The sequence below is a fragment of the Ambystoma mexicanum genome, chromosome 9 (genome assembly GCF_040938575.1).
Source record: "Ambystoma mexicanum isolate Mex_15411 chromosome 9, UKY_AmexF1_1, whole genome shotgun sequence".
Lineage (NCBI taxonomy): Eukaryota > Metazoa > Chordata > Amphibia > Caudata > Ambystomatidae > Ambystoma > Ambystoma mexicanum.
In genome coordinates this window covers 1,497,899,749-1,497,924,695 of record NC_090931.1, presented here as the reverse complement: position 1 = coordinate 1,497,924,695, position 24,947 = coordinate 1,497,899,749, and the positions used below count along the sequence as shown (strand labels likewise).

Below are 24,947 nucleotides of genomic sequence, written 5' to 3'. Positions count from 1 at the left end.
ATTATACCCCCAGCGTTGAGATAATTAGGTGAAGGAAAGGATTCCTAAATGCACACAGCTACCAGTCTTAATTGAACAGTAATGCACTGAAATGGTGTACAGACACATCATGCCTCGCCCACAGAAGAACCCTCACTGGTACATTCAATCTGACGGCCCTTGAAAGAAGAGCCTTGTTGTTGCATGGTGTCTGAAAAGATTTTGTGAATATAACAAACCGCTGTCTCTATAGATAAAGGGGATTTCAAGTCATTGATATGATCGGTTATTTATAACGCGCTTAATACTCAGAGGTTTCTAAGCGCGGACCCGGGGATTGAACCTGTGTTGCTCCACGTCGTCTTGCTTCCAAGGCGAGCATGTTGCCCCTGAGCTATCCTCCCGTGACAATTGGGGGTTGGGGGATTGATACTAAGTATTGTCCATACATAGCGTCACTCTAGAGTGTTGCTTACCATCGTACAACTTCACAGCCACCCCAGACATGTATGTACTAACCCCAGAAAATAAATATTCTCATTCCACTGAATTTCAGAAATATGTCAGTCAAAACACCAGTCTTCTTCAATGTGTCACAACGCCCATTGTAAAAAACACTTATGAGTGCAGTACATGCCAGAGAAGCTTCAGTCAGAAAGCGGCTCTTATTCAGCATGAGCGAACACACCGAGGTGGAGCACCTCATCTGTGCAGCGTATGTCATAGATGCTTCCCTCGTAAAAGCTTTGTCCTTGTGCATGAGCGAACGCACACGGGAGAAAAACCTTATCAGTGCTCAGAATGCCCCAAACGCTTTAGTATTAAAGGCACTCTTCTTCAGCATAATAGAACGCAAACGGGAGAAAAACCATATCAGTGTCCTGAATGTCAGAAAAGGTTCAACAGTAAATCACATCTGAAATCCCATAAGAGAATCCACACAGGAGAAAAGCCATATCAGTGCCCTAAATGCCAGAAAGGTTTCATTTATAGGCATGTTCTTGTTGACCATGTGCGAACACACATGGGAGAAAAACCTTATCAATGCACTGAATGCCAGAGAAGCTTCAGCCACAAATTCAGCCTTCTGAGGCATGAAATGACACATACGGGAGAAAAACCTTATGAGTGTACAGAATGTCTGAAATGCTTCAATACAAAAGCTTATCTTGTTCAGCACGGGAGGTCTCACTGGGGAGAAAAGCGGCATCAGTGCACTGTATGCCAGAAGCGATTTAGTCACAAGGTTAATCTTCATCAACATGCGACAACACACACCGGAGAAAAATCCTATCACTGCACTGAATGCCAGAAACGTTTCAGGCAAAGAAGTAACCTTACTGTGCATGTGTGAACGCACACAGGAGAGAAACGTTATCAGTGCACTCTGTGTGAGAAAGGATTCAGTCAGAAGGCTAACCTTAATCAGCACGAGAGAACACACACAAGAGAGCAAAGGTATCAGGGCCATATATGCATGAAACGATTTAGCAAGAAGGGTAATCTTACCCTACATGAGAGAACACATACAGGAGAAAAGTCCTATCAGTGCACTGAATGTCAGAGTAGTTTTAGTCCGAAAATTTATCTTACCCTTCATCAGAGAACACACACTGGAGAGACACCTTATCAGTGTGGTCGGTGTCAGAAGAAGTTCCGTTATAAAGGTGGTTTTAATAAGCATGTGAGAACACACACAGGAGAAAAGCATCATCAGTGCACCGTATGCCTGAAACGATTTAGCCAGAAAGGTAATCTTACACTGCATGAGAAAACACATACGGGAGAAAAGTCAGTGCACTGAATGTCCGAAAAGATTTACTCGGGTAGATACTCTAACTCGGCATAAGAGAAGACACCCAGCAGGAGCCCCTCCCATTGTTCGGAATGTGGGAAATGCTGTATCTGTAAACGCGGTCTTCTTCCGTGTGATTGCAGTCACACAGGCGAGCAATAGCACCACACTACCATTTGGACCGTGACCATGTGCAATAAACCTAACCTGAGCGCTTAATGCAAAACATACTATGACGCTGGAATCCGGTTCTCTTTTGTTCTGCTGTATATTCAAAACAAATCCTGAATTGGGCAGTCGAGCCATGTCAGTAAGAAAAATTCAATTGTCACTGTACATGCTGCCATTTTGTATTCATTTATCTGATTCCATGGGAGGGAAAACACATGGCCAGTACCGGTGCCTCAACATAAATGCATATACTGGACAGTACATTGTAAGATTTCATCAAATGTCATATAAGTCGCAAAGAAAAGGTTACCAAATTAAGGTAGTGGGGCCCTTCTGATCAAGCAACTACCAGCAGTTCCCTCAATGACATTATGACAATAACCTGAAATGTTCAATATTCGAATTTGAAGAGGAAAGGCTGAAATGACCAGGAGCTGTTGCTTTCCAAAAGAACGTAACCATGGCTCTGGCTCTAAATCAGACTGGCCACACATGGGTGAAAACCAACAGGCCTAGTGCTTGGCTCTAAATCAGACTGGCCACACATGGGTGAAAACCAACAGGCCTAGTGCTTGGCTCTAAATCAGACTGGCCACACATGGGTGAAAACCAACAGGCCTAGTGCTTGGCTCTAAATCAGACTGGCCACACATGGGTGAAAACCAACAGGCCTAGTGCTTGGCTCTAAATCAGACTTGCCACACATGGGTGAAAACCAACAGGCCTAGTGCTTGGCTCTAAATCAGACTGGCCACACATGGGTGAAAACCAACATGCCTAGTGCTTGGCTCTAAATCAGACTGGCCACACATGGGTGAAAACCAACAGGCCTAGTGCTTGGCTCTAAATCAGACTGGCCACACATGGGTGAAAACCAACAGGCCTAGTGCTTGGCTCTAAATCAGACTGGCCACACATGGGTGAAAACCAACAGGCCTAGTGCTTGGCTCTAAATCAGACTGGCCACACATGGGTGAAAACCAACAGGCCTAGTGCTTGGCTCTAAATCAGACTGGCCACACATGGGTGAAAACCAACAGGCCTAGTGCTTGGCTTTAGTGCTTTTGTTGAATTGTTTCAATTGAGCAGTTCAATGTTTCAGGTTTGACAATATAATATAAATTAACAAACATACTGATGTTGCGTAATATTTCAGATTTTCCTACCTGAGATGTGCGCCTGCAAGTTGCTTAGTACCTTCACCGGTAAGTGACAGGCCAGGGAATTGCTTAGGTTGCCCTACAGAACCCTTCTTGTTTTCCAGTTTCATTGCAAAGGAAAATGTAACCATGAATTTTCAAAATGTTTGCCAAGTCTGAAGATGCTTCTTTCAAACCTTTATTTCCCAAATCTGGAAGAATCTGGTCTTTTGGAAAGGGCCTCAGTGGGTAGGGCTCAACCCTAGAGATTGATGAATAGAAAGGCTTTGAATTAACCATAATCTCTGGCGATTGCTGTAGCCAGCTTTGTATTGTATAATAATCCGGCTTTTTCACCTTCTGTACCACTACAAGGAAGTGGGAGGGTGGGGAGTACATCTGCAAATTAAGTCCGGCTGCACTTCAAAGGGGTAAAATCGGATCAAACTGCTAGCTCACATCCAGCCTGCATGGGATTGCAAGTAACCTGAGACATGTTTCAGTTTGTTGGTTGCCATTAAGGAGGAGCGAAGATTAGGTCTGTATGCACTGCAAGCACGGGACACACATCTGGGCATATCTTTATGAAGGACCGAGTGGTGAAGGGAAAGGTTTAGAATGACTCCTAACCTGGTCGTGCAGGGCAGCTGACCCCTGAAAGGCTGTTCAAGATGCTGCTGTTCTGCTGACCTCAGAGCCCCCCCATGAAGAAACACACTGATATTTAGCTCACTTTGTGAGCAGGTTTGCAGAGCTTCGTGTAAGGGGTGCTTTTGTGTCCTGCCAGCTGCTGTTGGGTTTCCATTTTGAAGGGATTGTTGTCGTAATGAGTGGCTGGCCTCTGCACAGGAAGAATGTTTGACGTGGCCTGGGTGCCCTGGTTTACAAACCTCAAAGATCTTTTGGCGGTTGTGTGAATATGCCACCCTCTGCCTTCGTCCACACAGCAAGGATAGGATGTTGGGGCAGCAGGCACTGTCACAGGTCAACTTCTACTGTTGTGGTCTGTAGCCCCCAAACCAAATGTATTCTGTGCATTGATTGAGAGGGGTCCAGTGACCGGAAGCAATATGGGTGGGAGCTAAAACCTCTCCCTAATCTCACTGTGTAGTTAGTTGGGTGAGGACCACCATTTTCAGAGGTGGCACGCCCGCCATTTACTGAATCCATCACTGCACTTGGCAGCTGGGATGGGATGGACTGCGGTTGGGGTTTAGTCCTATCCTATTGAAAGTGCGCCAGTTAAAGGTAAACAGGGAATGCTTGTAATGCTTGCGGAGAGCGTGCGCTAGTTTGTTGTGTTGTGCTTTGACATGGTCCACATGCCATTGTGAATGTGAAGGCTACGTTAGTGCCCCGGGGGCAAAACTGTAGTAGGCGAAGCATGACTCGCCTCCCCTGGATCCTTTGATGCATGCTATTTCAGAGGAAGTCTGCTCTCTAGGGCCATTTATCGCTGACACTCATTCCAAGCTGCAGGCTACTGATAGGTGTGCAGGTTTGAGAAGAGAGAATAACATTGCACATGCAGAGCAGAGAATGGGCACTGTGGGAGTTTGTTGCTACGATCCCTAATATTGAAATTGTGCCATTGAAATGCCTGACCCGACAACATTCCTCATGCCTTTCTTCATGCAGGTGCTGGAGCTGCCCATATCATTATACAGAGAGCTCACTGGATTTGTCCACCAGCTGTATCTTAACCCCCACTGCCCCAACTCTCCAGTCTCCACCCCCACACCCCGATAAACAAACGTGCCTCATTAAACACAATTTCAGAATACGGCTAGTTAATGAGGTCATGAGCCAAGGTCCAGCTGGTTTGGTCTGTCTACCAGGAGTAGTTTTTTTTACTATTCTGCAGGAGACCACTCACACTAGCATGCGTCTGTTAGTCCACGTCCTGCAAATGTAGGTGGACCCAGGTTGCCATGCATTATCTGCACCTTGTAGTGTCTCTAGCCATGTATGTGTACCGTGAGAGTCATTTCCATGGATTCTTGGAGAATCCAACACATTTCCATCCGTATCAAAATCGGATGCTGTTGAACAGTGCTTCAGGTAAGATTTTGAGGTGGGAGTATTTTACTCCCACATTTTTTAAACTTTTGAGCGTAAATGCAATTTCGAGGGAGTGAAAATGAGTGTTTTCCTTCACAAGAGAGTGAAAAGAATGTGACATCCAGCCGAGGTGTTCAAAATGTTAACTGTATGGAAATGATTCTTATATGTCAGAAAGTAAGGTTTCTCTCATTTTATTTTCCATTAGTATGAGCATGCAAACCCAGAGGGCCTCTAGACGCTAGTAAGTTATGTTAGGTTCAGTATCCTAGATCATGTTGTTTTCAATTAGTTGAATAAATGAGACTTGAGCTCTTTTCGGAAGAGGTGGTAAGATGGTGCAGAGTGCAGGTTGTTCTAGAGGTTAACTGCCATGACTGGGATGCTCGAGCCCCTAGATGCTTCTGCTTCTGGGTGGAGCTCAGAGGTCTGGAGGACGTTTGACGGATGACTTTCTGGGCAAGGTGGGATGCAGCATTGTTTGACAGACATTTGTGAGTGGTTGAGAGGATTTTGAAAGTAATCCTTTCTCTGACAGGGAGCCAGTGGACCGATATCCTGGCTTCAGAGATGCGGGCAGACTTCCAGTTTGTTGTATCCAAAAATACAAAATTAAGTTCTTTAAAAAGAATGATTTGTTTATTAGTGTTTTGGTTCAAACATCAAATGTGTAAACCTTCCACTATTATACAAAAAGATTAGAATACATAAAAGAAAAATCAAGTGATTTGAGTTGTATATGAACATCTTTCAGTCAATAAAATTAATAAATATATTTTAAAATTCTCAAAAGGGAATGGAGTCTAGAATACATAAAAAAATTCTGTTGGCAAGTATTTCTTGACTTTGATCTAATCTGCCAAACTTTACACAAAATGTAAAAAAATGCAAAAGTCACGCCCTCGTAGCATGTCATTTTGCATAAGACATGTATCGGTTAAAGAGCGGGTCAGATAATGGAAGAAGATCGGATATAACCACCTCTTCCCTAGTAATGATTAATTTGAACATTTTAAGAGTGAATGCAAGTCGGACTCCAGTATTGTAGCGTAGAGTGGGCAGATTGAATCGGTGGCAGAAGACCCTCGGCTTTTGTACTCTGCTACTGGCAGGACATTCAATCTAGACTTTATGTACAAATCCTGATTATGGATTGGGAACATTTTTGTGATTAATTGCTATCTGTCAATGATGTGAAAACCCTGGCTTTTTGCAGGTAATTCCATCTCTGAAAGGGAAATCAGCTAATCAGATTCCCCTGTCATAAACTCCATGTCAAAAGCAGTGTACTTGTGCCTTGCTGCATCAGTGTCCTGATTTGCAGCACCTGCTCTACCAGTGGCAAAGAGCAGGTTCACAGGCCACAGGTGCCCTTGTGACAGCTGCAGTGACACCCAAGTCTCTGCAGCGCAGGGGCTGCGTTTAAAATATGCACCCCCTGTTCCAGAAACTACATAACTGAGAAGATGTTATCCTGGTGGCACATAAAACTGTAAATATAAGCCATACCTGAGTTAGGGTATGGTGGCCAGCATCTTGAGTTATCCCATCCACATTAAATGGATTTCGCATGTGTCACCCCTGTGGGCCCGGTTCAGCTATGGAAGGAATATATGTCCCACTTACACAACTAGCCTTGGGGGATTGCTTCTCTTTGGTCCTTTGTAAAGGTAGGTAACGCCCTTTCCTCCTGGACAGCCACTCCACAGGACGCTGGCCTGGGAGCATAAAGGTCAGAGACACACCCATCACAGAGAGCCAGGCCTCACACCAGCATTTCTAAAGGCCTTTGATCCTATTGAGAAGGAAGGGGTGGGGTTAGGAGAGCCACATACCACTGCTGCCTGGAAAACATATTTATGTGAGGAGTTTTGTCAAAATGTGGAATGACCCCAGGTTCCATGGCCCCAACGAAGTTATATTTTGAACTCCCCTCACTGTGAAAGTTAAGGGTCTTCGCACTTGGATCCATCTATCCGATGATCGCAGGGCACCCCCAAACAGTGCATAGCCACTTTGGAGTCTCTGGTCCCTGCCTACCTACCTAAGATCCATTCACATAGTTGGCTGTTACAAATGTTTTTTGGACCGTAGTGTATTTGAGAACACACACACACCTAATTACACATTTAATTTTCATAAAATCTCTCTCTCACTTGCTTTTGCCTTCCCTCTTCCCCCACCCTACCTCTTGGGTGCATCCTTTTTCCTTTTAGGAAAGAAGATAATGGAGCCGGAAACATCAAATACATCTAAATATGTTAGGAACAATGGTAGCTATCAGACTGTTCCTATTTGTATATGTGTGGAATGCATTTTAGTGCAGGACTATTTATTGTGTCAATGTTTGGACCAGGCATTTATTGGGGAGTTTCTTTTGTATGGGGAGCTCATATAAAAGAGGGAAGAGGAGGGGTTCACTCACAAACATAACCAACATTACTGCAAATATGTATAATAACAGTGAAGAATGTAATAACAATAACAAATCAACAAACACCCCTGAACGTATGAGTATGACTGTGAGCATGATATGGCAACAATTTTTCCCATTTGTTTTTAAAAATATTTATCAAAACTTAACCATCTATGATGATTTTAGCAATCTAATTGTTGTGAACAAGCGCTCTGGGCGGCATGAGAGAATGCAACTGCAAGCAAGTTGGGTGAAATATGACACCTATCATGGGCTTGGCCTTGACGCTATTGAGGATGTAGGGCACCCAGTTGGTACACGGATATGAGTGCGGTAGGGAGACAAGCTGCAACTGGTATGTCTGTTCACTAATCCCACACGTGTCAGGGGCACCCAAGGTATTAGTACCAGAAGAAGTACCAAGTACCATTATAGAGGCACAATGCCTAGATCATCTTGCGCTATGTAGGGTTAAAGGCACCTTCCAGGCACGCAGAGTGCCTCTCAAGCTCATAGATCCAGGTCCCCTGCAATGTAACGATAATCTGAGCGACATTAAATGCCTGCAGCAACCATATTTGATGATCCAAGGACTTAAATATATAAACAGTAAATGGCAAGAGACCACTCTCCGTTGTCTGGCAGAAGGCCTCCTGGGATATGAAGAAGAACTCCTGGCTCGAGTGGAAGCAGCCTACGCTAGAATCTGGACAGAGCACAGTACAAAGTTGACATGGATTGGAGAAATGGCAAAGCCAGAGAGTGCACCATAAGAATTATAAGATCTTTGCTTCCACAGTGAAGGAACTATTTTCATCGGCTCTAATGAAAAATGCAACAGGGCACAGCAGCAGTAATGGATTATTACTGGGTCTGTGGCCAACAAGTGTACTTGCACCTCCCACCATCATGAAGGGGCTTACTGTTGGCTGGTCATGTTGAACTTGGTGCTATTAGTAATCCCAGAAGAATACTTGCAAGGAGGGCTAATGCCTGGCACAGCCCCAAACGTCTCTCCCACATTCGAAGAACAGAACCTGTTACCTCCACCAGAGTTTCACATCCTTCATGGAAAAGGTCAGTACAAGAAACTGCGGAGGAAGAAGAGGTCAAACTATCTATCTAGAGACTCAGCTGCATTGCTAGCTGAAATCCCTGAAGAATACAGACTGTTCAGCTCGGCAGAGACCTTCGCCTTCCTACTATTACCCGGCGTGCAAGCAGCCGCCAATGCAGAGTGGCTGCAAATTGTATGCTGGGAGCTGGTCCAGTTGGCAAATGACACAGAGCACGGGTTCAATGTCATAAAGGTCGAGCTGCGTGCCCCAAGGCTGATGACGATACAGAATAGGTATGTCCTCGATATGCTGACAGCAATAGAAGTAGCATGTGCCAAAAAAATCGGGAATTCCTGCTGCACATTCCTGCCTCCCGAAGACACAGAGAATGGATCATTCTCACATCATTGCAGCTGTTCATGGTCTAGGGGTCCGTATGAAGAAAGAAGGTGCAATACAAGGAAATGACTGGTTAAATGTCGGTTTTGATTGGGCCCTGTCCTGGTTGGGTACCATTGTGAAGATGCTGGAAACCGTCATCGTGTTCATCTTGGTGATCTGCACCTGCCAAATGGACCTCCGCTGTTGTGCCAAAGCAGTGCCTAGTAGCGCAATAATGATGGTGTCAATTGGGGTTTCAAAGGTACATCGCAATACAAAAGATAGTGAATTACAAACTGACCACGTCATCCCTCACATGATTCCCATCTCAAATGGAGACGAAGCAGACCACTTATACCATACCACCATTGTTCCACCCCCTAACCCCGAGAACTATGTGGAAGTATGGGTGGATTGGCAGGCGATGGGAGATGTATTTATATGACGTGCACACCTGAAGAATACGCGTGATCAGGGGAAAGCTTATGTTCTGTGTGTAGGGCCTGGATACTACAAAAGGGGACTCCGCCATACGAGGAGGCAGTGAGAATGGAGAATGAGTGCATGCGTGTGGGGGAATTAGTTACTTTGGAAGTAACAAAAGGGGGGGAATGTTGGGAAGGGAGCAAACCCATCCCACCCCCCTAGGCACTTTAGAGTGAGACTAGCCCCATTGAGAGAACGTTAATACACCAAGGGGGCATCCTAAAGGCCTCCGCTTGATCATAATATGGTACACAATTTAGACGGTTAGACATACTGCACCTATATAAGCAAACGCCATTTTGCAAATATTAAGTAGCCATAGTTGAAGCATGGGTCCTGCATAGCCATGTAGTATTTAGTGCATTATACACAGACTGCAAGCTTGAAGGGGAAATCCGAACAGGCCCAAGCGCTGATGAGAGAGGCCCATGCTGCTAACCTCCACGGAAACCCCTCTTTGTTCTAAGAGTTTTGCCTATATGTTTGTTTTAAGAAAGAATGTGCCCTGCAAGGCCACAAGCCAGTGTTGAGCACCTTGGTGCGCATGTTGTCACAAACGGGCCAGAGCAGGCATCTGACCCCACCCAGCCAACTACGAGTTATAGCCCCCGCAGGCCTCTGACCCCACCCAGCCAACTACGAGTTATAGCCCCCATAACTGTCCCAGTCCCAAGACCCCTGAATTCCAAGATACCAGCTGGCCCAAGACCTCCAACCATAAACCAATCAGCCATACAAGATCTAAGAGTACGGTCATCCTACCCTAATTTCATAGCGACATGATTTGTAATGCGAGGTACAGAGAGGGATAAATGCAAGGGTGCAAGCCTTGGAAGCCCAGAGATACGATTGAGATGAGTGAAATATGTGTGTGGGCGTGTGGGTCATTGAAACCTTGAGACTCCTCATGTGCCAGTCTGTGAGCATGCCAGGTGCCCTGCATAATGATAGAGTAGCACTGTTAGCAAAGTGTAGCTAATTGTTTCTTCGACCTTGGTTCCCTGGAGACGATGAGCCCAGCAGACCCCACATGATGGAAGATGGATGGGCTGGGACCAATGGCCTTCCATCCCCTATGGAGCAGGCCAGCCATGTATAGGGTCGCACCAACCAGTCATGCGCATGTTCACTATATGTAATGACATCACCCATGACAATTTGTCTCTTTTTAAGCTTCTGCTTGGCCCCCTTTCAGACAGAACGTTCAGTGGCAGCAGAGTTCTTTGCTGGCACACCCATTTTGTAGAAATCAAATTTGTTATCCTTGCAAGAAGTTTCCTGGGCCTTTTTCCGTAGCGGGTTGTATTATTTCTGATGTGAGCATTTAGGGGCGTGCCTTCACCTGGAGAAATGGGCACTGGGTAAGAAGTCAAGGCACCTAGGTAACGGGGAAGAACATAAGAGGTCCAGAGACTGGGGAAATGAGTAAGAGGTCAAAGCACCTTGCGATAGGAGTAAGAGGTAAGAGCTCAAGGCACCAGGGCAACAGGCAATTGTGTAAGGGGTCAGGCGAGCTGGGAAATGAGTAAGAGGTCAAGGTACCTTGGGGTAGGATAGGAGTAAGAGGTGTAAGAGTTTAAGACACCAGGGCAACGGCGAATGGTGTACGAGGTCAAGAGACTGGGGAAAATAGAGGTCAAGGCACCTGGGGATAGGAGTAAGAGGTGTAAGAGTTCAAGACACCTGGGCAATGGGTTATTGTGTAAGTGGTCAGGAGACTGTCACTGTTCTCAGGTAACCCACTTTCCTCACCTGATTCTTCTTTGGAACGCACCTCTGCTTCGTCGGATAGAATCATGAATCCCTTCTTCTTAGACGTCTTTCTTTCCTTGTAGAGATAAGGCTGACCCCGGGAGGTAGCCACTATGCCAGCCGGATGCACTGCCTAGGCAGGAGGCTGACCTACCCGGAGTTGCCAAAGGTAAAGGGGGAAAAAGCTTGAGGCACAAAAAACCTTCTGTGAAGCAGGATGAATAGGCTTCCTGGATTCCAAAAAACAGTAGTTCAAATAAAGGTGATGGATACTTCGGGGTCCAGAAGAAACCAATACTGAAGGCAAGGCTTGATGGTAAGTAGTAGGAGCGCCTGGTGAGGGTTCCAGAAAGAGAGGAGAGATAGAGAAGTCCGGAAGAGCAGACAGCAGATCAGGAAGAATCAAGGGCTGCTGAGTAAATGAGGAAGCCCAATTCAAAAGTGCAGCGGGATCCAGGGTTTCCGGCTGCAGTGTTAAACACGCGGAGGAGCCGTGGTGGAGAGGGAGAAACCAACACAGGTTCTGTAGCGGGATACAGAGCGAGAGAGAGAGAGAATTCTGCAGGTTGGTGTGCACGGATGAGCCGCAGTGAAGCAGGGGAAGAATGGCACAGAGCAGGAGAAAAGCTGGAGGAGGAGACTGGCAGCAGAGCTCAAAGCGGAGGAACCACAATGAGCGAAGGAAGGCAGAGACACGGGGAGCTGTGTAAAGCCAGCAAACAGAGGGACAGTGGGAAAAAACACAGCGAGCAAACCTGATGGATAGCAGTAGCCAAGTGGTTGCAACACTGCGACCAGGGGGCAGAGCCTCCTTTTAACCCAGCAAGAAAGCAAGAAGCTGGAATGGGACTCCCGCTTGCGGGAGTAGTATAGTGGCGAGTTCAATGGTGGAACCTCCAGCTATCCCATATGCTCCAAGAGCAGAGACTGGACAGTATGCCCACTTCTGTACCTGATGGTCCTGGTTTTCCCGGATGGGTTCGATGGGAGTACCTGATAAGGAGCTTTATTGAAGGAAACAGGCTCCCATAAATTCTCAGAAAGGGGATGGATATCCTTTCCATTGTACTAAGTACTGGAGCCTCCGTTTACAGTACCTAGAATCCCAAATCTTTGAGACCTCGTATTCCTCAATCTCCTGGGGTTTTGGTATCCAAATGGGTTTCTTCTTGCGACAAAAATGATCCTGAATGCAAGTCCGCAAAAGAGAAGAGTGAAAGACAGGATGTAATCTTAAGTCTGAAAGCCACGAGTTTGATCTTGGCTAGAATTTCGAAAGGTCCAATGAACCGGGGGGGAAAGTTTTGAAGGTCGAACCCATCTGGGCAAGTGTTTGGTGGATAGCCAAACCGATGATCCTACATCCCAATCTGGCACTCTTCTTCTGTGTTGATCGGCTTGTTTCTTGTACTCTTGTCTGGCTGTCTTTAATGTTTCCAAAGTGCCTTTGTGTGCTTGGTTGATGACTTACAGAAGGGCATCAATGGAAGGAACTGTGGAACCTGGGAAGACAGAACCGGGTAGGAACCAAGGATGGATACCATAGGTGCAATAAAACGGACTCATCCCTATAGCCGTGAGGACAGTGTTGTTGTAAACGAACTTGGCCGTGGGAAGCATATCAACCCAGTTGTCCTGGCGGGTGTTTATGAAACACCAGATATTCTGCTTCATGGTGTAATTGAGGCATACGGTCTGCCTGTTTGACTGTGGAGGGTAACCAGAGGAGAGTGCCCTATCGATCCCCAACAAGTCACACTAGGGCTTCCAAAATCTAGAGGTAAATTGCGTACCTCGGTCAGAGGCAATAGACTGCGGCAGACCATGTAATCTGAAGATTTCTTTCAGAAACACCATGTTTGTATGGCCGATGGAAGTCCAGAGAGGGGAACAAAATTAGCAAATTTACTGTACAAATCTACAACCACCAAAATGGCTGTACAACCCCTAAAGAGGGGTAGGTCCACTACAAAATCAGTGGATATATGGCTCCCAGGGTCTGACCGGAGCGTGACCTTGTTCTAGTAGCCCGATGGGTTTGCCTGTGTTGGATTTACATTGGGCACATGTGGGGCAAGATCGGACAAAAGCCTTGACATCAGAGCACAGAGTTAGCCACCAGAAGGATCTTCTTATAAGTTCCAGAGTAGCCTCGATTCCCTTGTGTCCTGCCGTCTTTCCTTCATGGCACCAGGTAAGAATCCTGTGTTGCAAGGTTGTTGTAGGTACCACTAATAGGTATTGATTGAAAAGAAAATTGTTGCTCTTCCGATAAGCAGGGTCTGCCTGATCCTAAAGGAACCTGGCAGTGGCCTTTTGGACTTCCTGGAGGAAGTGCAAGACCTCTCCTAGAAAACAGTTCCTTCTGAAGATGGGTTCCCCACTCTGACCTTTGATATCAGAAGAGGCCCATCTACGAGAGAGGCCATCAGCCAGAGAATTGTCAGATCCCGCAATGTAGGTAATGGGAAAATCATATTGAGCAAAAAAAGGCCCACCTGGCTTGACGCGCTTTGGATCAGTCCATCTGTTGGAGTACCTTGAGGTTGTGGTGATCTGTCCTGATCTCAAAAGAATGCACAGAGCCTTGTAGAAGATGTCTCCACTCAGTACAGGCGTGTTTCATGGCTAAAAGTTATTTTTCCATAACCAAATAGTTAAGCTCAGAGGGTTTGAGTGTTTTTGACAAGTAAGCAATGGGATGTTCGATGTTTCTGAAGCATTGTTTTAGGACAGCTCCAATGGCACCAGCAGAAGTGTCAGTCTCTACTGTGAAGGGAATGGCTTGATCTGGTTGTTAAAGTACAGGAGCCAAGCAAAAAGCGTCTTTGAGGAACCGGAAGGCAGAACTGGCTTCTTGACTCCAAAAGAAAGGTACCTTCTTCTTCAGTAAATTTGTGATGGGCAGTACAATCTGTGAGAAGTCAGGGTTAAACTTGCAATAGAAATTCGCTAGTCCCAAAAATCTTTGTCTGTCCTTGATACAAGACGAGGTGGGCCATTATTGGACCGCTGTAACCTTGCGTTGATCCATCTCGATTCCCTGGTCTGAAAGTAGGAAACCTAGATAAGGGGCAGAGGAAACCTTGAATGTGCACTTTGCTGGTTTCAGGAGAAGATGGTACTTCTGTAATCGGTTCAGGACCTCAGATGCGTGTGTTCGTTGTGTTTCCACAGTTTTTGAGAATACCAAGATCTCATCCAGGTAGATAATAACTGTCCAATATATGAGGTCCGAGAACATGCGGTCCATGAAACGTTGGAAGACTTCATTGGCATTGACTAGTCCGACGAGCATGATTCGATACTCAAAATGGCCATAAGGTGTTCTGAATGCGGTCTTCCATTCATCACCCTGGTTGATCCGCAGTAAAAAATACGCCCCATGGAGGTCAAATTTGGTGAAAATCTAGGAGCTCTGTACTGATTCTAAGATGTCCCTTATGAGGGGCATGGAAGACCGGTCTCTTATCGTCACATGATTGAGTCTGCGATAATCAATACAGGGGCGTAATTCCTTAGAGTTCTTGTTGGGGATGAAAAACAGAGAAGCCCCAGCCGGGGACTTTGATGGTTGGATGAGCCCATTCTGTAGATTTTCATCTAAGTATTCCTTGAGGGTTGTCTTTTCAGAGAAAACATGTGTCAAAAGAACTAGCGCGTCGGGTTTCAGGTCTATCGCGCAGTCCTCCAGACGATGTGGGGGTAGTTGCTTAGGCATCTGATCAAGAACAACTTCCTTAAAGGAATCAAAGCAAGCTGGAGTACAATGGAGACCCAAAACAGCGCCCTCTACCTTGGAGCATTCTGCTGATGACTCCTGGGGCCTGAGAACTTGGAAACAATGGGCGGCACAATAGGCCCGAGGGAAAGTGTATTGTGTTCTTGCTCCAATCAATGCAAGGATTGTGCAGTCTTAGCCAGGGGATTCCCAAAATTATGGGGAAATGGGCGGCTCAGATGAGATCAAAGCAGATGGTCTCCTGATGATCACAGATAATGGAGGTCAAAGTGGTAGATGTATGGGTAATGGGACACGAGATAAGAGGTCTACCATCGACTCCTTCTACAGCCAAATTCTCCTTCCTTTCCTGCCAGGGAATTTCCTACTTGCGGCCCAAACATCATCTAGGAAGTTTCCAGAAGCTCCACTGTCAATAAGTGCTAGTGCTTATATCTTCTTGCGGGGAAGAATGAGACAGAGGCTGACTGCCAACAGGCGGGAGTCGAGATCCTTCTCACCAGTGTGAGTAACCAAAGTAACCAATAGGGAATCCGTAACGTTTCTCTGGTCATGGGTTCCTCCTAGGACCGGGGTCTTTCATTTTCCCGTCGCCTTGGTGGCACTTCACGACAGTGCCTGAGCAAATGATTGTCAGCACCACAGTACATGCAGAGGCCCAGTTTCTGTCTTCTCTTCCTCTCAGAAGAGGGTAAAGGCCCTGGAGCTGAACCAATTTTCATGGGGTATTCTTGGGGTTTGAAGGTGGAGGGGCCTGGGACAGAACTTGCCGGAGGTTTGTTTGAGAGTTTCCTGTGCTTTGCCTTTCTTTCTTTAAGGCGGTAGTCGATCTGTGAAGTAAAGGTGATCAAATCAGAGAATGTAGCAGGGTGGGCTATTCTAGCCAGATCATCTTTCAACTCTTCCTGCAAACCTCTTCTGAATATGACATACTGGGTCTCCTCTGGCCAACCCGACTGGGCCGCGGTGTGTTTGAATTCGCTGATATAAGTCATTAAGTCAGTCGATCCTTGACGGAGGTACAACAAGGATTCACATGCCGAATACGTAACCTCCAACTCCTCAAAGGTTCTTCGCAAAAGAGCCAGAAAGGCTTGGAAATCTTGTAAGTCAGGGTCCTCTGAGGTGACCAGGGGTGTGACCCAGGACAGAGTGTTGCCCACCATGTTGGACACCATGAAACCTACTCGGGACTGGTCTGTAGCATAGGTGGATGTACGAAAAGTGAAATAAACTATGCAGGCATTGATAAACTCGTGCAAGCCATCATATTTCCCTGTGGCCAACGCCACTGGGGGAAGGTCAGCAGAAATGTCCCTCATGGTTACCATGTGTTTCAGCACATCGTTCTCTGCTTTCACAGTTTGGAGTTCGGCCGAGATGCCTTGTACTGCAGCTATCAGTTCCTGAACCTGTTCGGCGGTAGCCATCACAGTGGACATTCTTGGGCATTGCAAACTGTCACTGTTCTCTTGTAACCCACCTTCGTCACCTGATTCTTCTTATGTGGAAAGCACCTCCTCTTCGTCGGATGGAATCGTGGATCCCTTCTTCTTAGACTTCTTTCCTTGTATAGATAAGGCCGACCCCGGGAGGTAGCCACTATGCCTGCCGGATACACAGCCTAGGCAGGAGGCCGACCTGCCCGGAGTCGCCAAAGGTGAAGGGAAAAAGCCTGAGGCACAAAAAACCCTTCTTCTGTGAAGCAGGATGCATAGGCTTCCTGGATTCCAAATAACAGTAGTTCAAATAAAGGTGGTGGATACTTCTGGGTCCAGAAGAACCAATACTGAAGGGAAGGCTTGATGGTAAGCAGTAGGAGTGCCTGGTGAAAGTTCCAGAAAGAGATAGAGAAGTCCGGAAGAGCAGACAGAAGATCAGGAAGAATCAAGGGCTGCTGAATAAATGAGGAAACCCAATTCAAAAGTGCAGCGGGATCCAGGGTGTCCGGCTGCAGTGTTAAACATGTGAAGGAGCTGCGGAAGAGAGGGAGAAACCAGCACAGGTTCTGTAGTGGGATACAGAGAGAGTGCTGCAGGTCAGTGTGCGCGGATGAGCCGTGGTGAAGCAGGGGATGATTGGCACAGAGCAGGAGAGAAGCCGGAGGAGGAGACTGACAGCAGAGCTGAAAGGATAGGACCTGCAATGAGCGAGGGAAGGCAGAGACGCAGGGGAACCATGCAAAGCCAGCGAGGAGTAACGCGCTGGGAGTTCGCAGAAGGGGGAAGGCTGATGCAGACAGTATACAAATGAGCAAAGGGAATACAGAGCAAAAGTGGGAACAGAGGGGAGAAAACACAGTGAGCAAACCTGATGGGTAGCAGTAACCAAGCGGTTGCAACGCTGCGAGGAAGGGGCGGAGTCTCCTTTTAACCCAGCGAGAAAGCAAGAAGCCCGAGCGTAGTGGCGAGTTCAATGGAGGAACCTCCATCTATCCCATACGCTGCAAGGGCGGAAACTGGTGACAAAGACCTGGGAAATGAACCGTCTAGGAGGTCAAAGCACATGGGCAATGTGTAAATGTATAAGAGTTTTAGCAACCTGCTGGTCGCAGGAGGAGGTTATCTGGGGAAAGTTACAAATGTGTAATGGCTCCAGCTCAGAGCAGAACCCTGATGCTGCCCTGCCAAAAGCAGGAACACATGTAAGTTACCTCGTGCCTAATAAAGCAGCTGCGGCCTTCTCCACCCACACTATGTGTCCACTTGATATTATGGGGAGTCATGGGACACTGTGGGAGGTGGCCAAAACTGATAGGAGATCACCAGGTGCGGGAAAGTGAGCCGGTACCTACACACACGGCCTAGGGGCCTCGCCTGGGCTCTTGCACTTCACCTTCCTCATACTTCTCCTATTTCTACATGTCTATCTCTTCTCCCATCTTCCCCACTCTAACTTGCACTCAGCCCCTTCTCTCAATATCTGTCCTATCACTTCTATGTTGACCTCTCTACCATTTCCCAGGCGAGCACCTCCGTAGCTCTAGCTCCCCATCGACTCCTTCAGAAGATCCGCCTCCCTCCCAACCTCCCCTACTTTCCTCGATCTCATCGCCTGCCTCCCTTTGCATTTCCTCCAACTACTCTTTCCTTCTGAAGAACGCATGTATGTTTTGAACTTCAGCGATGAGCAATCTGTTTTCCAAGACCCTATGGAGAGTTTAAAAAAAAACACAGGACCGACGAGCTAAAAATCTGATGCAACACTGTAAATACTGACAATCCAGACAAAATCTGGGTGGGTGGCAACCTTGACAAGTGCAGAGGCCGATGAACAGGCAACATTGTCCCCATCCTATGTTGAGAACCCCCAAACCACCCAGAGCAGTGAAACTGTTCAGCCATTGGAACGCTTCTGTTCCCACTCCCCTTTCCACACCCATGCCAACCCATAACCTTTCAGTGTACACCCCCTGCCAACCCACCCTCCACTTCTCCTCCACCAGCGCCCTAATGTGTTCCCAGGAGCACTACTTTCTCAGTCACTCTGGGTTCAGATACGAATGACGTCATGATACAAGGGACAATGAACCTGGGGATATAGATCTCTGACCATTGGAGCCATTTCAGGGATAATCCTATTTCATCTGAATCTCGGCTCCTGTAGAGGAGGAGACAATACTGAACCTGCATGCTGTCTTGCTGATGATGCTTGCTGTCGAGCATGTCCTGGCATTAGTGTTTCCTGCTTTGCGCATGTGCAGTAGAGGAAAGCATACATCTTCGCCTAGGCCTCTGAACATGGAGCAGGACATTTTGGCCTGGCTCTTCTGGCACCAGATGTTTTGGCGCAGCCATTTCGGTGTGCCCAATTGGGCGCAGCCGACAGGGCGCAGTAACGATTAGGCGCTGGCATGTTTTGGCACGATGAGCTTTAGTAAGTGAACTCACTCGTAAACTACAGTGGAAACCGTGCCACGTTTGGATCCAATGACTAACAAGAGAGGGCTCTGTGGGTTATACTAATAGTCACACATGTTAAAGCAATACATTAGCTTTCTTTTTTTTTTAAGATGCAAAAAACGGAACCTGGCTTGCAAATTGCAGCTTCAAAAGTAAAACGTATTACACTTATTTGCCGTCATTACCGATACATCAACAGTTTTAAAATCCATCTCCTATCAGGTTTGTCGCATTCTAGTTATCTGGGGCTTCTGACACATCTTTTCATGTTCAATAATGGTTGGCAGGAAACAATGATGATGTGTTTCATGCCCAGTTATTCAGGTCAATGTATGCAGTAAAATAAAGAAGACGTACCTTTTACAGTGCGTGCTTCCTCGTTATTCCCGTGGTACATAGAGGCTGCAAGTCCCGGAGCGGGACCCCCCAGGGTATAACAAGATGGCAATGGGTTGGGGCCCGCTACTGCATGCCTGGATGTGTGCATATTAAGGAGCGCGCCCCACTGCCGTGCATCACCACGTCTCTAACGCAGTCGAGGGGCAGCACTAGCTGCCGGTATTGCTGTGGGTGTGCCCGCTTTCTCTTCCCTCGTGCATCCGGTGCAGGGAGCATGTTGCCTGGCCCAAAAGTGCCCAGCAGGCCACAGAGGAAAGTGTTTGCTCGGCAGTCCCCACAGCAGGCCAATAAAGAGTGGCACCACCCTGCAGGCCCACCAGCAGTGCAGGGGCTGTGATTACATGAAGCTGTGCCCTGAAGGTTATAGGATGTTTGTTCAGTCCTTTATGAAAAGTATTCTTTGTCAAAAATGACTGAATCTGCAACATACACGTGCTGTGCATCATGTGGCTCCGGAGGGGATTTATACTGATTTTCAAACATGTAATCCCCTGATTGATATGGTCTCAGTGAAATATATGGGAACTGTGCTTGGAATTCAGGACTATCTGTTTGGAAAGGCATTGCACAGTGTTCACAGTAAGTGTATTTGGGCCACAGGATGGGCTCACATTTGACAAGTAAAAAGGCATTGTAATATCACACATGGGACCTCATCTCATGGAGATCCTCAACATCATCAAAAACATCAAACAGGGCATTTCGTGCAAATGCTATTCTATTGTTACACCTCGACCTCTCGGCTGCTTTTATTCTGGTGGACCACAAGACCCTCACATCGCACCTTCCTCACTCAGCTAACTTCTCTAAAGAAGCAGCTCTCTAGATCACCTCCTTCCTTGAAGGCAGAGCTATGAAGGTGTTCTCAAACATAGCAAACGCTACCCCTACCACCATCCACTGCAGAGTCCCACAGGGCTCTTGCACAGCACCCACTTTATACAACTTGTTCACAAAGCCTCTCTTCGACAAGCTCAACTCACTTGGTATCGAGTACATGAATTACATGAATTAAGCTGACGATACTCAGGTACTCTTACCGCTCTCTGGTTCATACCACAAAGACGCCGAGGCACTTCACACAATTTACTCCACTATCCAGGCCTGGATGGCGGTCAATGGCCTTTGCCTCAATGGGGATGAGACCGAAATAATTATACTAGGTCAAAAAAATACTAGATAAACTTGATAAACTGTACGCCAACTTTACCATTGACAATACTATCATCCCGGTGTCGACATCTGTCAAGACCCTGGGCGTCTACATAGACTCCACACTATCCATGACTAGACAGGTCAGCGCTATCACATCCTCATCCCCACACACCACAAAGCTCATATACGCCATAAAACCATACCTATCCAAACCCAATTGTCTATCAATAGCTAGAACAACTATTGGTGCTAAATTAGACTATTGCAATGCTTTACTAGCAGGTACATCCGAAAAAAAACTAAACAGATTACAAGTCACGCAGAACAATGCACTTCGTGTAGCTTTAAGCATCCTAAAAAGGGAGCATATCTCCCAAGCCAGACAATCAGCTCCATGGCTCCCGGTCAAAGAGTGAATCACTTTCAAAATTCTCACCCTCACACATAAATGCCTCCCTCTCTCTGCACCATCATCCCTATCAGAGACAATCACCACACGACCCACTAGGACACAATACACCAACCAACTTCATATCCCAGGAATCAATAGGGCAAAAGCTGGCGGCCTAGGCTTCCCCTACATTGCCGCCAAATCCTGGAACGCACTACCCACAGACATTAGAGCAGAAAACTCGCTCCTTGCCTTCAGAAGAAAACTTAAAACCTCACTTTCTGTACTGTAAATTGCAACTGTTGTTATTTAACTGTAACTATAAATTGTCTGTAACAATAGCAACCACACTGTAAATTGCGAATGTTCAGTTATCTGTAACTAAAAACTGTCTGTAACAAGCTCCACGATGCCCCTGGGCTGTTGCACACTCTACAAATCCGAATAAATAAATAAATGTCTGGAGCCTAGTTCTTAACAGTTCTCTATATGTTCTGGTCACAGGATTACTTGGTGCAAACAGTCTGGATCCATCAATCACAGAACAAGTGTGAACTTGCAGCTGCTTGGCTGGGCCATTAAGTGTCTTAGATGATGGCATTCACACATGACCCATGGTTGGAAGAAAAATGTGTATTGAGGCTGGAGTTCCTGGCTCTTGGAGCTCTCTTTTCTCTAACATGTGTGAAGAATGTACAGGTTTTAGGACAACTTCTTTGCTTGCAGGTGGAGTGGAAACCTTCCTCAAAAAATGCCCCGAAGTCAGTGAGATGAGGAACACAGTGAGGCTCAGCCACAGTAGAAGGAAGTATACTGCCAGCATTATAAAACGCTGTTTTAGCAAGTCTGTCCAAAAGAATTATTTCATTACTTTAGCAACTAGAAAGGCTTTCTGTTTCCACATTGGCAGATCTGCAGAACCTTCCTGATTTGGGGAGTTCATTGTAGTCAAGCGTGGCATATTCTGACTCCTCTCGCACACCATCATCATTTGTCGGATCTCTATCTCTTCTTCTTCTGTGGGTTCATCAACTGGAAGAGGAGGATTGCATGGAAACATTGCGATAACCATCTAGAGCGGGTATCAGGTGATCCCTAGAAACTTGTCTGGTACCTCTCTTGGGTGGTATTGTGGGCAGGACAGCAGTTCTGGAACCTTTCACTCTGATTACTTGCACTGCTGGTCTGTAGGATGTTGCCAGACTGAGTCTTATCATGGATCTTCTCCAGGACCCAATCTCCTGCTTTGAGAGTGGTCTCCGGACTGGCTTCAGCAGCCCCCACCTGGAGGGATTCCTCAGCAGCGTTTTCAACAGAAGTTTTTCTTGCCTAGAGAAAGGGCTGGGGAGAGTGTGCAGATGAGGCATAAACATCTTTCTCCCAAACAAGAGTTCAAATTGAGTCTTGCCATTGCGTAGAGACTGGTGTGGTAAATTATTTAAACTTCTGATCACTGGAGGCATGTGGTCCACCCAGTTAGTGCCCATCAAAAGGATGCATTTAGTCAGACACACTTTTATGGAATGAATGGCTTGTTTCATAATCCCATTTGTCTCAGGACAAAAGGGATGGGAATAGTGCAGCTCTGATCCCCACGCCTCTAATGCCTTTCTCAGGCCCCGCCCTGTGAAAGCTGGACCATTATCAGCATGGAACGTTTGAGTTGCTATCATAGCTACTACACCCCGGAGTGCCTGTATGACCGATCTGAAGTCTGCTCTCTTTTGAGCAATCATCTAGGTGAACCTGGTGCACGTGTTCACTATTACTAGAATATATTTGTACTTATTTATTGCTGGTAGTGGGCCTATATGATCCAGATATTGAATCTCAAATGGCGAGGTTGCCTTTCTTAAAGGAGCCTCTTTAGGTTTTTTGCTGTGGTCCACAGTTGTCTTCAGACATGTGCCACTGTTCGCTATGTATACTTTGACCTGCTGTCTTAATCCTCGCCACCAATACCTGTCAAGGATCAGCTGTGCAGTTGCAGTAACCCCAACATGGGTAGATGCAAGTCCCGCATGTGTGGCTGCTATAAGCTTTTCCCTGTCTGCTCTATTAGGGATTAATCTTTGAATAGGATCCCTTTTTTAGAGGAATCGTGACTACTGCTTTATTATTCTCAATGTCATAAATGTAATTACTTGGGAAGCCTTTCGGCCGGGGTATAATACCCAAACAAGCTTCTTTTATTTCCTCATCCATTGCAGTTGCTGAGTGAGTTATGGCTGCTATCGTTTTTCTCACTGTGCGCTCTTTGGCATATTTATCTGCTAATGTATTGCCAATGCTATGAATGTGCCCTTTAGTATGTGCTGGTGTGCATCACCCATAGCAAAGGGTAGGTCTGTTTGAGGTCCCAAACTTGTTTCCAGAGTTGCCTGGAAGCTGATATGGCAGAGCCATCACAGTATATTATTTGGAAGAAATCAAACAATGGCATGTCAGGTAGTGAGGTATCTGGCTCTGTATCCATTGTCCAAGTCAATCCACTCATTCAATGCAATTCTGCTTTATAATGATACTTCACATCTGGAGCATGTTGAGATGCTGACCATTGAATCCATCTAATATGTAATGCTTTTGCATTGGGCACACTAGCTTTTGTGGCAGCCTCAAGTTGAGCTAAAGGTGTATTTGTATGTATAATTCTATTTGCCATCAACGTCCTTTCTTTCTGAATGATCATCTGAACTGAAGAAATAATCTTTTCCTCAGGTGTACATCTTAATTCAGGTGTGGAATACACATGTGACCTATATGTAATTTGTTTAGTCCCCCTAGATGGCAAACTATGTATGTGAAAGCATTATCACCCACCAACAGGTTTATTTCTAAGTTTTTTTCTGTATTTCTGTCTTGCAAAGGGCCAGTTTGAGTCATTAATGAGTACACATGGTGCAGAATGTGAGTGTATTCTGGCAACCAATGAGCTGCTTTGAAATTTGGTTTTATCAAAGCAAACACATAAGATCTGCCAAAAATCAAAAGCCCTAAAATTGCCTACAATTGCCTAAGTGTGTTAGGCGGCCGTATATTGGCACACTTATCAAGACAATCTGCTGACAAGCCTATGCCCTTATCTGAAAGAGTGAACCCTAAGACAGTAACCTCACGATGAGCTATTCTTGATTTCCTGAAGTTAATCAGGTTCCCTTTTTCAGCCAATGTGTGAATGACCATGTCTACTTGTTGCAAGTGTTCATTGAGATTCTCATGGGTGATGTAAATTTCATCTACATATTGCCAACATTAAGAATGTCTGCCAGCAAACTCTGTATTCTACTTGAGAATGTGCTGGGTGAATTCTTATACGCCTGCATTGTTCTAGTAAATTGGAAATGTGTTCCCTTAAAAGTGAATGCAGTGTATTTCTGGCTTTCTATGCTTAAAGGTTGTGTGAAATACCCATTGCCTGGATCAGGGTTTGTTTTATATTTGTATCTGTGCAAATTGGCTAGAAGTCCAGAACTACGTCTTACAATGTGCATTCAAAATTCTAAATTCTACAATAAAACGATAAGTGCCATCAGGTTTTAAAGCAGGGAGCACTGTTATGTGGGCTTGCTTGCTTTTTATAATTACCCCCTGGTCCATTAGTTGGTCCACTATGGTTTGCATGTGGGCAACTGCTTGTGGCTTGACTGGATACTGCCTCTGTGGTGGAGGTGGTTTCAGCACTGGAATCACATGCACTAGACATTCCAGATCATGCCCTACATGGTTTGTAAACAGCTGCACTGCTGCCAGTGCTGCCCACTCTTGTACATATATTTGTATGAGTTCCTCACTCACTTCTTTTGAAAAGGCAGGCATCACTACATCTTCACCTCCTGGTGCTTGTCTCACATATAATGGAGGCCAATCTTGAAAGGCTAAATGTCCTTTATATTGGATATGTAAATGGGGACAAAACAGTGCTTCAGTCTCTTTGGGATGTTCATCTTCCAGCTGAATGGTTACAAAACATACTTCATTATTTGCTAATGTCTGCCCAGTGGGTGGAGTTATTTGTGCTTTTCTGTGTGCCTTTCTATGTTCCAACATTGCCTTGTGGCTGCATTTGAATATGGAAATATCAGACCCAGAGTCTAACAGGACCTTGATCCAATCAGTGTGC

General features: G+C 46.1%; 1 pseudogene; it reads left to right on the top strand.

Annotated features, from left to right (window-relative positions):
• Window positions 1-484: 484 nt before the first annotated feature.
• On the top strand, window positions 485-1,783 carry LOC138487531 (zinc finger protein 182-like; annotated as a pseudogene).
• Window positions 1,784-24,947: the final 23,164 nt, after the last annotated feature.